This window comes from Balaenoptera physalus (genome assembly GCF_965194825.1).
Source record: "Balaenoptera physalus genome assembly, chromosome: 13".
Classification (NCBI taxonomy): domain Eukaryota; kingdom Metazoa; phylum Chordata; class Mammalia; order Artiodactyla; family Balaenopteridae; genus Balaenoptera; species Balaenoptera physalus.
Window position 1 is genome coordinate 96,883,654 of NC_138892.1, and position 15,190 is coordinate 96,898,843.

Here is a 15,190-nt window from a genome sequence, read left to right on the forward strand (position 1 = left end):
AAATAATAAACATACCCCAAAGGAAAACCCCTGCAGCCATCTTATCAGTTCTCTCACTGCAACAGAAACTGAAATACAATTTGCATAGTCACTGTGGTTGGCTAAAGAGAGCAGGTTCATGTAACCAATCAGAAAGCTAGAAACTGGGCAATCATAAGGGGAGAAATTTTTAATCTGCCCGGCAACAGCCTAAAAATAGAAACAATATGCTAGTATGAATCCCAGAATAGATGTGACTATAAGAGCAAAACCACAAGCAAAAACACTTTACTTTCTTGGGGAAAAAAGATGTACCTTGCATTTCATCACCTAGAATATTAAACTTGCAACTTTTTCTTACTAAGTGGCAATTAAAGAAAAATGAATGCTAAGCTAAATTAATGGGCCACTTTCAAGTTACATGCCATTATCCATATTATTTTACTTATATACATATGTGTGTGCATGTACATATATATTTAAGTGTTCTTTTTTCAGGAGAAAAATTAAGCACTTTAATCATAGTTCTTACCTCTCTAAACCTCTAAAAATCTCTCAAAATCTGAACACCACTGCATTTTTTTCTAACACTTTTCCCCTGCGATCATTTGAGAATCTTACTTAAGGGTAAAAGACTATTTACTGTGTATTAAAAATACAAAGATTAAATAATCTATCAAAGCAGATCTCTAAATAGGGTGGGGATTATGCCTTATTTATTTTTGACACAAACTTGTTCCAACATACAGTAGTGTCTTCCACATGGTAGACATTCAATAATTGTTTCCTCAATCAAAGTAAAACAATTCCTGTCAGTGAGGAAAACAAACTATCTTATTGTATATGTCAAGTAAAAGTTAAACATGTAAATATATAATCTGTAAAATACTGCTATCTTTGGGTTTTCAATTTTGTCTAATGTGGGATAATATTAAAGTTGACAACACATGACTTTTCTTATTCTGTCACCCAAATAAAAGAATGTTCATCATTCTAACTTTCCAACCTAATTATGCTTAGTATGCATGTTTCCTTGTACATAACAAATTTACTTTAGAGAAATTTTAATTCCTAAAGATGGCAAACAATGTGCAGTCTAATGTAATAACTATGAAGATTACGGGCTACTGAGGAATGACCAAATTTAAAAATAAATAAATAAAAAGAAAGTAAAGAGAAAAGGAAAAGGAAAAAGAAAGGAAAAAAAGGTTTTTAATTTCAAAAATTTAAATTATAGCTGCTGAAATGAAAGGCTGGTTAGACAATCAAACCATAGTAAAACAAATGCTATTTATCAAATTTCATGTTCTATATACTTCTTAAATCAAACCCTCCATCAGTATGTTTTAGTGATGTGGTAAATTAACTTTAAAATGTTCTCTTTGGTCAAAAAATGAATTCATATATTTGATACCAGGAAAGTCTTAAAAAGTTCATTATGAAAATTACATGTAAAGGACTTATTTTAATAAAGCTTAGAAACAATGTCTCTAAAACATATAAGAACGCAGAACAGTTTTAAGTAACAAAAAGAGCTCCTGTGAAGGATGAAGAAACATCAAATGAGCAATCTATTGAGTAGTATAACCTTTTAATCTAGACATTTAAGGATAGCTAGATTTTAAAATTAAGTTTAACCATGCCTTTAGAAACATAAATACTATTATTTTAAACATTGGTCTGAATGAAAAGTAACTTAGCTTATTGTCTTCACTTTTCTTAACGTTGTATTCACATGTGACTTGGATATACAGATCTAACTACAACTGTATTCACATCTTTAAGATAACGTAAATATTATATGTACATAGATCTTGTTTACTTATCTGAACAAATAAACTATGATCCTCATCACAAAGGAAAGTAGTATGAATTAACCTATGAGTTACAATTAGTGGGGAAGAATATAACAAATGGGTCAAAATTTGATAACAAGGCACAAGAAGTGGGAAAAAGTATTTTATAATTCCAGATATGTAAGTCAAATATCACTTTAGATATACATCTCAGCACTTCATATTTTCTTAGGTATCATTTAAAGCAGTTATAATAATTTTTAGTTTTACTTACACTAGCCAGTTTCATTTCAAGAGAACAGAAAAAGCATGAGGTTTGCAGAATATTATTCAAAGTAAACATTTTATCACACACCAATCGGAATTTTGGGGGGACTGAATAATCAATGGCACCCTAGTGTTAAAAATTAGTACAGCAACTAAAATGCCCTGGACAAGTTTAGATACGTTCCAGAAACATCACCCTCCATTCTCTTCCCCATCTGTAGACCCTCCCCTCCAACAACCCACAGGAATTTAAAATGTCAGCTGAGAACCAGATGTTCTGTGGCCCTAGCCTACGGGTACAGAAGTCTAACGTTAATAACAAATACAACTAAACTAAAAGAAGAAACCTAATCTTCTTTCATATCCCAGAGGAAACTCAAATTCTTCTTTGTACCTATAATTTTTCTCTTCTGTAGCAAAGCAATATTGCTAGTATGTTATCCCTTTGCAGCTCTAACTAAAATTCTATTTACCACAACTTTTTGAGCTGATCTTATCTGCAAATCTGTATCTTTCTTCAGTTAGAATTTACGGGGAAAAATGTTATGCTTTTGATAACAAGATCTCTCCTGGGCATACAACTCAGAATGGACCAGCACCCCTCCAGGGAGCAAAAAAAGAAAAATTACATTCCCAGTCTGAAATCTTTCTGGCAAACAATGAATGAGAATATAATCTACTTGCTTCAGGCAAATGTTCCTAAAAAGCTGAGTTAATACAGGTTGGGCTATCAGAAGCTAGTATCAAATGTTTGTGATGTATTTTAAGAAAATACAGAGTTCCTATACCCAAAACCAAGGATTATCACTTTGTTTCCTCTTTCAGAACCTAAAAAAATCTGCAGATCTGACCAAAAAACACTATACTTTGGAAACTCTCTTAGCCTCTCTCCTCTTAACCATCAGACCAAATGAGCTGACGTTTTCCACCCATTCTATGAACATACAATTGATAACCACAAGCATACTGAGATCTCATGTTCTTCTACTCTCATCTAAATCTGTTCATATTAATTGTGCTTGTTACTGAATTCAGTTGTATGTTTCTAATTTAAATTACAGAATACAATTAAACTTCGTATAAACTGATGAAACATGAGTGCAAAAAAAAAAAAGAGCTGTTAGATCTGTATCAGTAAGAGAATAATGCAGAAAAAACACAGATTGGAGAGATTTGGGTTAGGCAAATCATTTAAAATCTTTAGGTCTAAAATTTTCCATCTGGAATAAATGGAAAACAAATTAGAAGACCTGAGAGAATACTTATATTTTGATTCTTAAATAAAATTTTAATAAATTCCACCCTAAAATCCACTGCTCTACTGAGAAATGGCAAAGATAGCTTGGTGTATTCATGCATTTATCAAATGCCTACATGGTCACTATTATAGGACAATTTTTAAGACACTAAAGAAACAATGTGATTAAAAGTATAAAAATATAGCCAAAATTTAAGTGTTACATGTAGATTTTAACATAAATGTGGGAAAAAAATATAGGCAGTAATACTATGTGTGGTAATCTTTCCACGTGAATGACCATGAAACTTAGGAGAAGTACTCTATTTTCCATTAACTGCCATCTCTCCAATATAGACTATTTAATCCTAATAATCAAAAAAAGGCTTTCAGATGTGTGATTACAAATAAGACCTCTACAGAGCCCTTACTTTCTTCCTGATAGGGTTAGTACACCCAAGTTTTATGAGTCAGATTTCTAAAAACTGACTCTGCATAAAGAATAACTCAAATTTAAATGGGAGGGAAAAAAAGAGTATGCCTTTCTTACCAATCTCAATTTCAATTGCACTTCTGCTCATAACCCTATTTATAATTCAGTTAGTTACATCCACAAGACTTCACAAGTAGTTGCTAAGAAACAGCAACATGCTGAGTTCAGGGCTATTGGAAATCTGGCTGTCTGCCACATTAAAATATTTAACTGAGCCTAGAGCCTCCAGAATTTAAAAAAGAAGAAAGGAAAGAAAGGGAAAAGAAAAGTGGTGGGGGATAAAAAAAAGTCCAAAGAAATACAATGATAAATGCAATACGCCACCAAGCTCTTTTCAAGGGTTCACAAATTCAGAATCAAAGACCTTATTTTGGTATTTCCAAATATTTGTTATATTTCTCTAGGAAATTTTTTATCATCTTTTAAATGTTGGAATAAAGACTCTGAAGCTATTCTACTGGAGGACAGAAGACATGTGATTAGCCACGTCACTGTTAATGGCATAACAACTGACTCAATAATATACTGTGCAAAGAATAGCCCCAGTCTGTAGGAAAATGAATGAGACTTCCTATGCTAGATCTTGAAGGCCCAGAGACAAAAAACTATACATTCTCATCGAAGTACTCTATCCCTGTAGGCCTGGTTAAATACTAAATGAAGAGAAATTTTCTACCCCAAACTGCACTGTTTTTCCATTTTAAACACCTCTAATAATTAAAAAATTAAGCATATTCAGAAATGTATTAACAACCTAAAAATTAACTGTCATTTTTCAACAGAACCTGAAAAGGCATTGAATATGTTTCAAGACTCATTTACTGACAAAAATGAAAATTAAGAACATAAAGATTGCTCCTTCAGCTGATAGTGGCTACTTCAAACCAACAGGAAACTTCACATTTAGTAGTAAAACACCATAGGCATTTCCACTAAAGGCAAAAACAAAAGTGTAATACTATATTCACACATTTATTGTTCTAGAAATCCTGACCAAAGCAGTAAGAGCTCAAACAAAAAAGATACAAAGAAGAAAACATTTAATTCAGAATAGCAAGAGAAAAAGGTATCTAGAAACATTAATATATAAGAAAAAGATTCACGAAGCTGTGAAAATATGTGAAATATTAGAACTATGTTGGGTATATGACTCAATGTAGAAAAATCTCGAAGGCACAGAAAAGTACTACAAGCAACCACACGTTTTGAGAAATACATGAAAGATAAAAAACATGGCGGGGTTGCACCCCGGCCCTTCCCAGCCGGCCCTTCCTTCCCTCCTCCGCTCGCCCGGTCTTCCGTGAGTGCTGATCTGCTGATCTTCAGATCTTCCGAGCACGCCGGGCGCGGCACTCAGTCGGGGTGCCTCGCACGTGCCGGCGGGCGGCAGGGGGACCAGCTCCGGGCTGCGCCACCACCGAATAGGCGGGGCTCGTGGCCCGGGGTTGGGAGGCGGGCCTACTGCACAGCCGCAGTGGCAGAGGAGCCGCTCCCATTTAAAAAAAAAAAAAAAAAAAAGCATAGTGATACGGAATTAGTTCCCAGAATAAAAAAGAACATCTATTAGTGAATAAAAAGGACAAAAAAATTCAAAAGAAAAGTAAAAAAAGAATCAAACAAGTAACTCATTAAAAAAGTTAGAAAAAATGTTCAACTTCAAAATAATCAGGGAAAGACAAAACAAAGAGAAAATACATTTTTTTTTTTTACATCAGATTGGCAACTACTTATTGTTAGCAAAGAGTAGCATCATACACAGCTGGTAGAAGACTTCACTGTCATAACTATTTTCAGGGGCAAATAAGCAGGAACTGTGCATCACTTTGACACACCAAAGACACTTTGAGATATGTATATTAAATACACTAATAATATGTTTTAAAAAGGTAATGTATCAGGATACCTACTGCTGCACTGTACTAGCAAACAATCAAATTTAACATCCATCACTAATAGTTAAAAAAAAAATACTTCAGCATCCACAGTAAAGAATAAAGAACACTAAGAAAAGTAAAGAATGTGGTAGATCTCTTTTAAAGGCATGAATATTAAGTGTACAAGCAGCTACAGAATTCACAGTACTTAACAGTACAAACACTGAAGCCAGACATACCTCTTTGAATACTGGTGTGATCATGTCCTTGTTAAGTTACCTGTCCAAGATATTTATTCTCTCCTTGCCTCAGCATCCTCATCTACGAAATTGAGACTATTATAATGCCTGTCCTCATAAAAATGTTATGGGGATTAAATGAGAATGTAAGTAGAAAGTTCTCAGACATATAAGTAGTCAATAAGTGTTTCCAGTTTTTATGCAATTATGTTTTAAATGCAAAATAATATATTTCTAAACATTTATATATCTTAATATATAATCTCTGAAATATCTCAAGTGATATTTCAAAGTCTGGAAGGACAAATGCCAGACTAGTTACAGCAGTTCACTTAGGGAGAAGAGAGTAGAATATATAGACTTTCACTTAGACTTGCTATATCAGTTTCAATTTTAAAATGAAAACACATTCATGTGATTTTTATCTTAGCAGTTAAGCTCATTCCACTTCCCCCAATCTCTTTCATGCTAATGCTAAACCAGGGCAGCAGTGACATTTATGAATGTGGAAAGGGTAGTGACCCACACAAACACTAAGCTCCAGAAGAGACAGGGAAGGAAGGCTACCATTCAAAACACAAATTCCCAGCATATGCCATGAGCAGCAAGTACCACCTCCTTCACAATCACTTGGGTCAGCATCTACCCAACATAAAATAGGAAAACTCAAACACAAAAATGAGTACAATCAATTAAAAATTCGGGGTGGGGGGGCAGGTAGGGATTATACAAAGGAAAAACAGAAAGAAAGGAGGCATAGGGGATACACCCAGAAGCAACAACTTTCACCAAAGAGGAGTTATAGAGAAAAAAAGGAGAGAAGTAAGAAAACAATTCACAGACACACCCCCCAAAAAAGTTTTCCATAGAAAAGGCCTACTAATTACCAAAACAGACTAAATTAAAATAAGAAAAAAAAAGTCTTTAACACTTAGACATACTGTGTTAAGATTTCAGAAAACCAATATGAGTAAATACTAATATCTTAGAGAGAGTTTTTTAAAAAATCATTTTTAACTAAAAAGGAATAAGAATTAAACTGACATCAGACTTGTCATCAGCAATACTGAATGCTAAAATAAACAACAATATCCTCAAAGTTCAGGGGAAAAGTTATTTTTAGCCTAGAATCCTATTGCCAGAAAACCAACAAGGATAGAAAAACTAAAGGTATTACTTCTGAGCAAAGACTGAGGAAACAGATTATTGCTAACATAATTATATAAAGATATACTACAGACATAAGACAGCAAAAGGCCGTAGGAAGGAACTCGGATAAGGGAAACAGCAATGCTCCAAAAAACAAGTACAACTCGTGGGCAGACTGAAATAACTGAGGACCCACCACCTTTAAAACAAATATTCTGGAATCAAAATACAAGATAATTACAAAATGGGAGTTAATGGACTTAGAGATTGTGGAATATGGCACAAAAATTAAAAACACTATCATCTAAAAATAACTTAGGTTTCAAGCTGGGTAAAACATAAATATCATCAAATACGTGCTATAAAAAAGAGGCATACCTTAAAATAGCATAAAAGGTTGAGAACTAAGAGGTGAAAAATGATACATGAGGCAAATGCTAACCAAAAATACAAAAAAAAAAGTTAAGTATACATATAAAGCCTATATATATGTAACATATTAAAAAAAAAAATTCAAATTGAAAATCAAGTAATGGGACAAAAAAGATATTTCTAATTAATAAACGGTACAATCCACTAGAAACATTATCTTTGATGTATCTAAATAATATCGCTTCAAATCACATAAAGAAAAAACACGCTTTTAAAAATTCAGGAAAAGACTAATAAACCCACAAAGACACACCTTTTTCTAAAATCTACAGATAAAAACAAAAGTAATATAAAAAAATGCATTTCTCAATTAACACGCTAGAAAAATAGAAAAATAAATAGAATTGTATATCCAAAAAACCCAGTATACGAATTTTTTATGAACAAAACCAACATACATTAATATTGACTGTGCATGTGGTGACAAGGAAATCATAAATTCCAAGACCACCCCCCAAAAAAAATTCCCATAAGGCCACATTCTCTGGCCATAACATAATACATTTAGATAAACAATAATGAAATGAGAGGGAAAGTTATCTCCTTATAAATTAAAAAAAAAAAAAAAAAAAAGAAGAAAAACAAAACAACTTTGGATTAAGGAGGAAATCAGCGGTAAAAATAATAAAAATGACAAAGTATTAACAAAATACAACCCAGGGAATTCAACTAAAATGATACTCTGGAGAAAACCTTAAATGCATGTATTAATAAAAAAGCACAAACTCAAAAATGCTAGTAAAAGTTATAAACCCAAAGCAAGTAATTACAATAAAAATGGAAAATTATCATGGGAAACTCAATAAAACAGCAAGCAATCAATGAAACCAAAAGCCAGTTCTTTGAAAAGACTACTAAAAGGGGGAAAATACAGCAAGGAGAATCTAAAGAAAGCATAATAAACAATACTAGAAATCATGAAGAAAATATAACTACAAATATAAGGTAATACTCTTGGTTCAAATATTTAAATATATTAAATGTTATCAATGGAATACATGAAAAAGACTGAGGGATTTTAACTTACCACAAACGCAGTAAAATTCAACAGTGGGAGGTGGCTGCCAAAAATGTCAATGCAAAGTTAAACTGCTGAACAGAAGTACACAGTCAGAGGAAAGGGACATTTTTTAGTAATACATTTACTTATGAGCATCACAGATAAAGAGAGACCTTTAGGAACAGCGGGATAAACAAGAGGATGACTAGGCTAAAGAAGGACCTAGAACAATGTAGTGTATGAGGAAACGTTGGAAAACAGAGGATATTTAGCCTAGAAAACACAAGGGAATTTTAATGGCTTTCTTTAAATAGTGCAGATCTGTCATGTAAAAAAGATAGATACACAGAGAAAGAGACAGACACAAGGTAGAGGGCAGGAACAAAACAATGAAAGGCCGATTTTGTCTCAAAATCTGCAAATGTTAATTTTTTTCAGATGTCCAACAAAAGAAGGAACTGCCTTAGGAAATTAGAGCCTCTCTCTTCTGTCATTAGAAGGGGTGATGCAGAAACTAGATAATTACCTGTCAGAAATACTAAACAGTAGACTCCCATGCAAAGTGTGATGTTAGAACTACTAGATCACTTAGGTCCATTTCACTTTGAAGATTTCATAAGTCTACACTGCTTGCTAAATAACTTTTGTTGCCTAAGAGGAACACAAAAACTAAAAATTCAAATTTTATCCCCCAGATTTTTGGATCACGCACACTCAACCTCAGCAGTCTCAAAGATTACACATCTTTATGCTCATGGCCTTTATTTTTTTGTCTTACCTGCTTCCTTTTAGGTTTATTTCTCTATAGACAGAATACTCCTCTGTCCTACTTTCCATCATCTTTCTCTTACATAACCCCCCAACTCTAATACCAATCAATAAATTCCTCTGTTTTTTGGTCTAACAACTCCTTGCCTCTTTACCTATATATATAAACCAGTCAGTCTATTTCCACCGTCTTCCCAGCCCAATATTCTCCCAAACAATGGCTCAAGAAAAGTCTGAAAATATTTCCCAACCATGCTCTCCACACCAGGAGAACACATCCAATCTCATTCTTCCATCCAACCTCAAGCACATTAATCAAAATTGATATATTTCTACTATCAGCATTTCTCCAATCCTAGTGAATTTGTTTACTTAGAGGAAACACACCCACAAACATAAATTTTTATACTTCAACAGAACATACATTAAAACAATCATTTTAAAAATCCCTAGCAATACTGTCAAAAGGCAACAGGAAATAGTTCATGCCCCTGAAACATGAGTGTGCCTTCTATCACAGCTGGCCTCTAGTTTTTTTTAAGTACTCAACTACACAGTAGTAACAAATGACGAGCTACCTTTCAGAATCTAGAGAACTGAAGTCCCACCTAAAACTAACACTTTCAGTTTGCAGAAAGAACCTGCTATTTAACTCCCAGAGAAGAAGGCAAAGGCAGAGAACTGCCTAATCTAATTCGTTTCCTCCACTTCTCTAAACTAGCCTCTCTAAACTACCACTAGAGTGGTAGCCTCTAAACTACCACTCTTCATTTCATCCAACCTCCTCACCTCCCCACTCTCATCCCCCTAAAATTATTATTAGATCAATCAGTAATATATTTTATCATTGGCCATACTCGTATCAGTATGCATTTCTTTATAAACATAAATCTTCATATCTTTACAGTAATGATTATATATTCTTTATTTTATATAGTTCTTTACTTTTATTTCAACGAGATTTTTTTGTATGCAATTCTTCAGACATACAAAAAGAGAATAATATAACAAATGCCTGTGTACCTTTCACCTACCTTAAGAAATATAATATTAGATTCACTGGAATTTCTAATTAATACACTCATGTTAGTTTTAAATTCTTAAATTCACTTTGTAAAATGGTGATACATTTAAGTATGTGGAAATGGAAACGAGGATGGTAGGGAAAACTTGACCATGTTATATATATTTATATTTATATATATATATATATATATATATATATACACACACATTATCTAATGTATGCCAATGAGCCCCTTGTAAAAACATAAGCATTCTGATTTTGATGAAGTCAAAGGGGTACATTTAAACTAAAACTTTATAGTTTAGTAAGGTTACAAAATGTCATCGCTCCATGTGTACCAGTTGGTGTCACTACAACGGAGAACACAGTAACAGGACTATAATGAAGAGAGACCTAAAACTGATTTCTATGTAATATGAATATATTGTATGCATGAGTAATATTCACATATGACACCCACTGTTAATTTCAATTCGAACCTGAGAAGGCGAAAATAATATTTTTTAAAAAATCAAATCCAAATATGACATTCAGAATCTCCTGAAAATTAACATTAAACAATCTAGTAATCCTGGTATTACTAAAACTAAAACAAAGAAAAACTTCCCAAAAGTGAGAGACAGATGTAAGGCCTGAGGAGGGAGGGGAGGCAGAAGGGTTATCACAGAAAAAGGACCTGAATCTCTTACCTGTGGGCAGCTTGATACTGTGAAAAAGACTTCCTCTTCTGTTAACCACTGCTACTCAGTTCATCTGTATAAGCATTAAAAGCTAATGCAGATTTCTAGATCAGCCTTTTTGAGCCTGAATTCCTCGTTTGGTAAATATTCATTAAAAATAATAATAATAATAGGAATACAGTAGATTGGCTACATATTAAAATTCCTTTCAAACAGTGGTTCACATCTGTTGTGTAGTTTGTGCAGCAAACATCCCATCAGCCACAAAAGCCAGAAAACATCAGACAGCGTGTCAATGAAGCTCACAGAACACTCAACATACATCTTCCAAAGGACTGTTGCAAGTGAAGATGCCTAGAATCAGAATTCTTTTGTATCGCTTTCTATGCCGCCAACTATTAGGTCTGCAGCAACTGTGTGCAGTTAGGTACCTCCCACATATTACCCAATAGTATCAATAGGCATGAATCTATAAAAGCGGAATAGAAACTTAAAAGGCTTATAGCTTCTTACTATTCCACATATTCACTGGCAATTGTGCAGGTCTCAGTATTCCTATTCTAATGCATCAACTCTGTTCTTTCAGTCCAAGAGGCTGCATTCTTATACATTCCAAACAGAAAATCCATGACACATATTATTTGCTGCCCTAGTACAGCCAGACTGCAGTTACAGCTAGCTGGCGCCAGAAAGAACAATTTACATAAAGCAGTTCTCATTTCATGACCAAACTAAAGAAGAATACTGCTGAGTAAACCCTCCCCCATTCGTTCCCCAACAGGCACTGACTGGTTCTAGAATATATCTAGTTATCTATTTACTAATATGATTAAAATCCAGGTAATAAGAAAAAATCAACTTGTAGTTCTTATATAACTGAAATCCCACCCCCACCCCACCAAAAATATTTTTAACCCCCAGAGATATTCAAAAGCCTTAGTTTATTTGTGGCATGGGCCAATATAATTACATAAATCCAATGACTGCTATTTTTAACAATCATTAAAAATACAAACTATAATTCATATTAGCTAAAAGCTGTCCTCATTCTACTCTACAGCTGCCTTTCAAATTTAACTAATCACTTAAATAGTAAATGATCATTAAATAGATGTGCTCTTAGAACCAAATTGCTTTATGTTTCACCAAATATAACAAGACAATACATCTTCAGGTATCACTGCTATGATGTTTAAATAATTCAACATATTTACCACTAGTTAATACTACTAAAGCATGCACTGAATATCAAAACTCAGGCATGTTATATTACAAATATCTACACAAGAACATATTCTGTGTGGCATATTCTTTTTTGAACCTAAATCATTTGTGTATTGTTTGAATTGGCCAGATCTGACTGGGCAAGAGTTGAATCATTATCTATGAAAGTCCTCTGTTTAAAATTTTTTTTATAGTTACTTAATGACCTACTAATAAATAGTTCTATACCTCCATTTCTATTTTTCCACTACTTTATTGAGTTTAAATATATTAAATTTCATTTTCAAATAATAAATGCGAAACTAGTTTAGTGCCACATCTAAAATGGTAATAAAATGAAAAGTATTTAATATGCTAACTAGGGTTTATCCAAAATACGTTCCTTATTTTTAATCTTATTTTCAGCTGTCTTAAAACATAGGTCTTAAATTATCCCTACTACACAATAAGGATAATAAGGCTCTAAATAGGGGAATGATAAAGTTACATATCAACAGAAATTGGTAGACTTCTAATATGTGGATAATCCTAAATGTTACCCACATTATCTTTGATAAGCAGTAGTAGATTTCCTCAAACAACTATACTCTCTTCTTAGGATCTGTGCCCCACCAGTGGCAGATGAAGGGACAGGGACAAATGCATAATAAGATGGTGTAACTTCATATAGTAGACCCTGTATAAGCAACACTTTGTGGAAGGAAAGGTCTTATACCAAAAGAACAATTGATCATAAAATCTCAGAGTTGGAAATCATCTAAGTATTGCATTCCTTCCATTTTTAATTTTGCTTCCTCCTTCTCTCTTTCTACTTTATACACACAACTATTTGAATAAAAGTACCTAAAATCCTTTAGTCCATCAGAAAATATAATGTTAATAACAAGTATTTAGATACTGTTTTTGAAAGCCAAATAAGTTAAACAATCCCCTCACAATGAATTAATCATAAGAAGCTCAAATTCTCTACAGCCTGCTTAAGTGCCAACAATGGAAGCTACCAATCTAGCTCAGTGTTTCTCAGACTAACAATGGTAAAGACCCAATGTTTTATTTCCAATCCATTACATACCAATATTCTTGTAAAATACAATGAAAATGAATTATTTGGAAAAAAAGGCATATAAATTAAACCTTTTTCTTATTTGATCTAACTGATATAAAATTATTTTATTAGATTGATATAAAATTTCTAGACACTTTTTTTTTCTTCTAGACACTCTTAATTTCAGTTATCTAATGGAGAACCAGGAACAGATGAACTGATCAGAACTGACCTTGAACTGATCCACAGAACACATTCTGAGTAGGGCTCACCTAGGCACTACTTATCCCATCCTACACCCCCCCCCGCCCCCCCCCCCCCCGCATTCTCAATCTCAGCATTTTAAGCATCTCATATTTACTTCTCTCTTCCTTTTTTCCCTGCCCCAATGTAAACTCCTTGAGGGCAAGGGATCTTGTGTGCCTGCCATCAAAACAGTGCCTGGGGGCTTCCCTGGTGGCGCAGTGGTTGAGAATCTGCCTGTCAATGCAGGGGACACGGGTTCGAGCCCTGGTCTGGGAAGATCCCACATGGCGCGGAGCAGCTGGGCCCGTGCGCCACAACTGCTGAGCCTGCGCGTCTGGAGCCTGTGCTCCGCAACAAGAGAGGCCGCGATAGTGAGAGGCCCGCGCACCGCGATGAAGAGTGGCCCCGGCTTGCCGCAACTGGAGAAAGCCCTCGCACACAAACGAAGACCCAACACAGCCATAAATAAATAAATAAATAAATAAAATTTAAAAAAAAAACAAAAAACAGTGTCTCGCAAATAACAGGGGCATAATAAATATGTTAAATTTGTTGAATCAATTGATCAATTCACAGTCCATTTTTGTTTTCACTCTATCATGCTGCCCTAGCACAAATAAGAATTCTTGTTTTGTCCCCTTTAGGTTCTTTAAAGTCTTCAATTCGAGATTTAAACACCTTGCTCTCGGGCATTTTTACTGTATGATCAGCCAGGTCCCTAACAATCCCCTCTCCCTAAAGATCCTTTTCTAAAGTATCCAGTACCCCAGATTTCCCCCCAATTTCATAATGATTGAAAAAAGAAACACAGAGAAAAAAAAATCTGTGCTGGAGGAAACCTTGTGAGGAAAAAATAACCAATCTTACTCACACTTAATTTGTATCACACATACACTAGGTACTTTGTTATGCCCATTTAAATCCCAGTATCAACTCTGTATGGTACTTTATCCCCATTTTAAAGATAAGAAAACTAAAGTTCTGAAAATAAGCAACTAGCCTCATCCCATAAAAAATAACGCATAAGACCTATTGAGCACTTACTATAAATAGCCATTATACGTTGAGCACTATTATACACTTTTCATATAAACTTCTAACTAGTGAGTGGAAGAACATGAATTCACCTTGACTCCAAAGTTTGTGTTCTTCCCTGTAGTCCAACCACCTCCCTTGTTTAATGGTCACAGAATGGCATTAAGAGCTTAAATAATTTATCCAAACTATACAACTACTCACTAGCAGCACCAGAACTATCATTTCCTGACTTCTATACTAATACTTTCCACTTTGCATGCCATGATACTTGTATGTCAGCAAAAGAAAACACCAGTCAGATGACTCCACTGGGCAGCAGTGCCTGGTTTACTTCAGCAGGGAAGGTAGAAGCCCTCAGGCAGATGCAGAAGCAACTCTTTTCTCTGGTGTTAAACTCCCTCCTTCATTAAACTCAAAGATTCATTGAGTCAATAAGCACTATTTTCATCATTTCCATAGTCACACATTAATGTCCAATAACAGACTGTTACAAATTACTAATGAGAACACTTAGTGAAAGTCCTAACCTGAGCAATTTATTAAAAATCCCTTCTTTGAATAAACTTTAAGCTTTCTCCCAAATCACTTTCTCTTTCGGGAGTGTAAGAAGTGGAAAACAGGGGAGCCCATGAGTGTTTCCTGTGCAAGTTAACTGGTTTTTCAACTTTCGCTAAAGCTTTCTCTCTAATTTGAAAG

The 15,190-nt window shown here is 34.1% G+C and overlaps 1 protein-coding gene across 4 annotated transcripts in view; it reads right to left on the bottom strand.

Annotated features, from left to right (window-relative positions):
- The window catches only part of ATF7IP (activating transcription factor 7 interacting protein), a 117,098-nt gene that overhangs the window by 79,553 nt on the left and 22,355 nt on the right, over nt 1-15,190 (bottom strand). The window contains exon 1 of one of the 4 annotated variants that reach the window (XM_082421985.1): nt 16-13,490. The exons of the other annotated variants lie outside the window; for them this stretch is intronic. The gene's annotated coding sequence lies outside the window, so the exon portion shown is untranslated. Of the gene's footprint in view, nt 1-15; nt 13,491-15,190 lie in introns of those variants that run through there. 4 annotated transcript variants of the gene reach the window in all.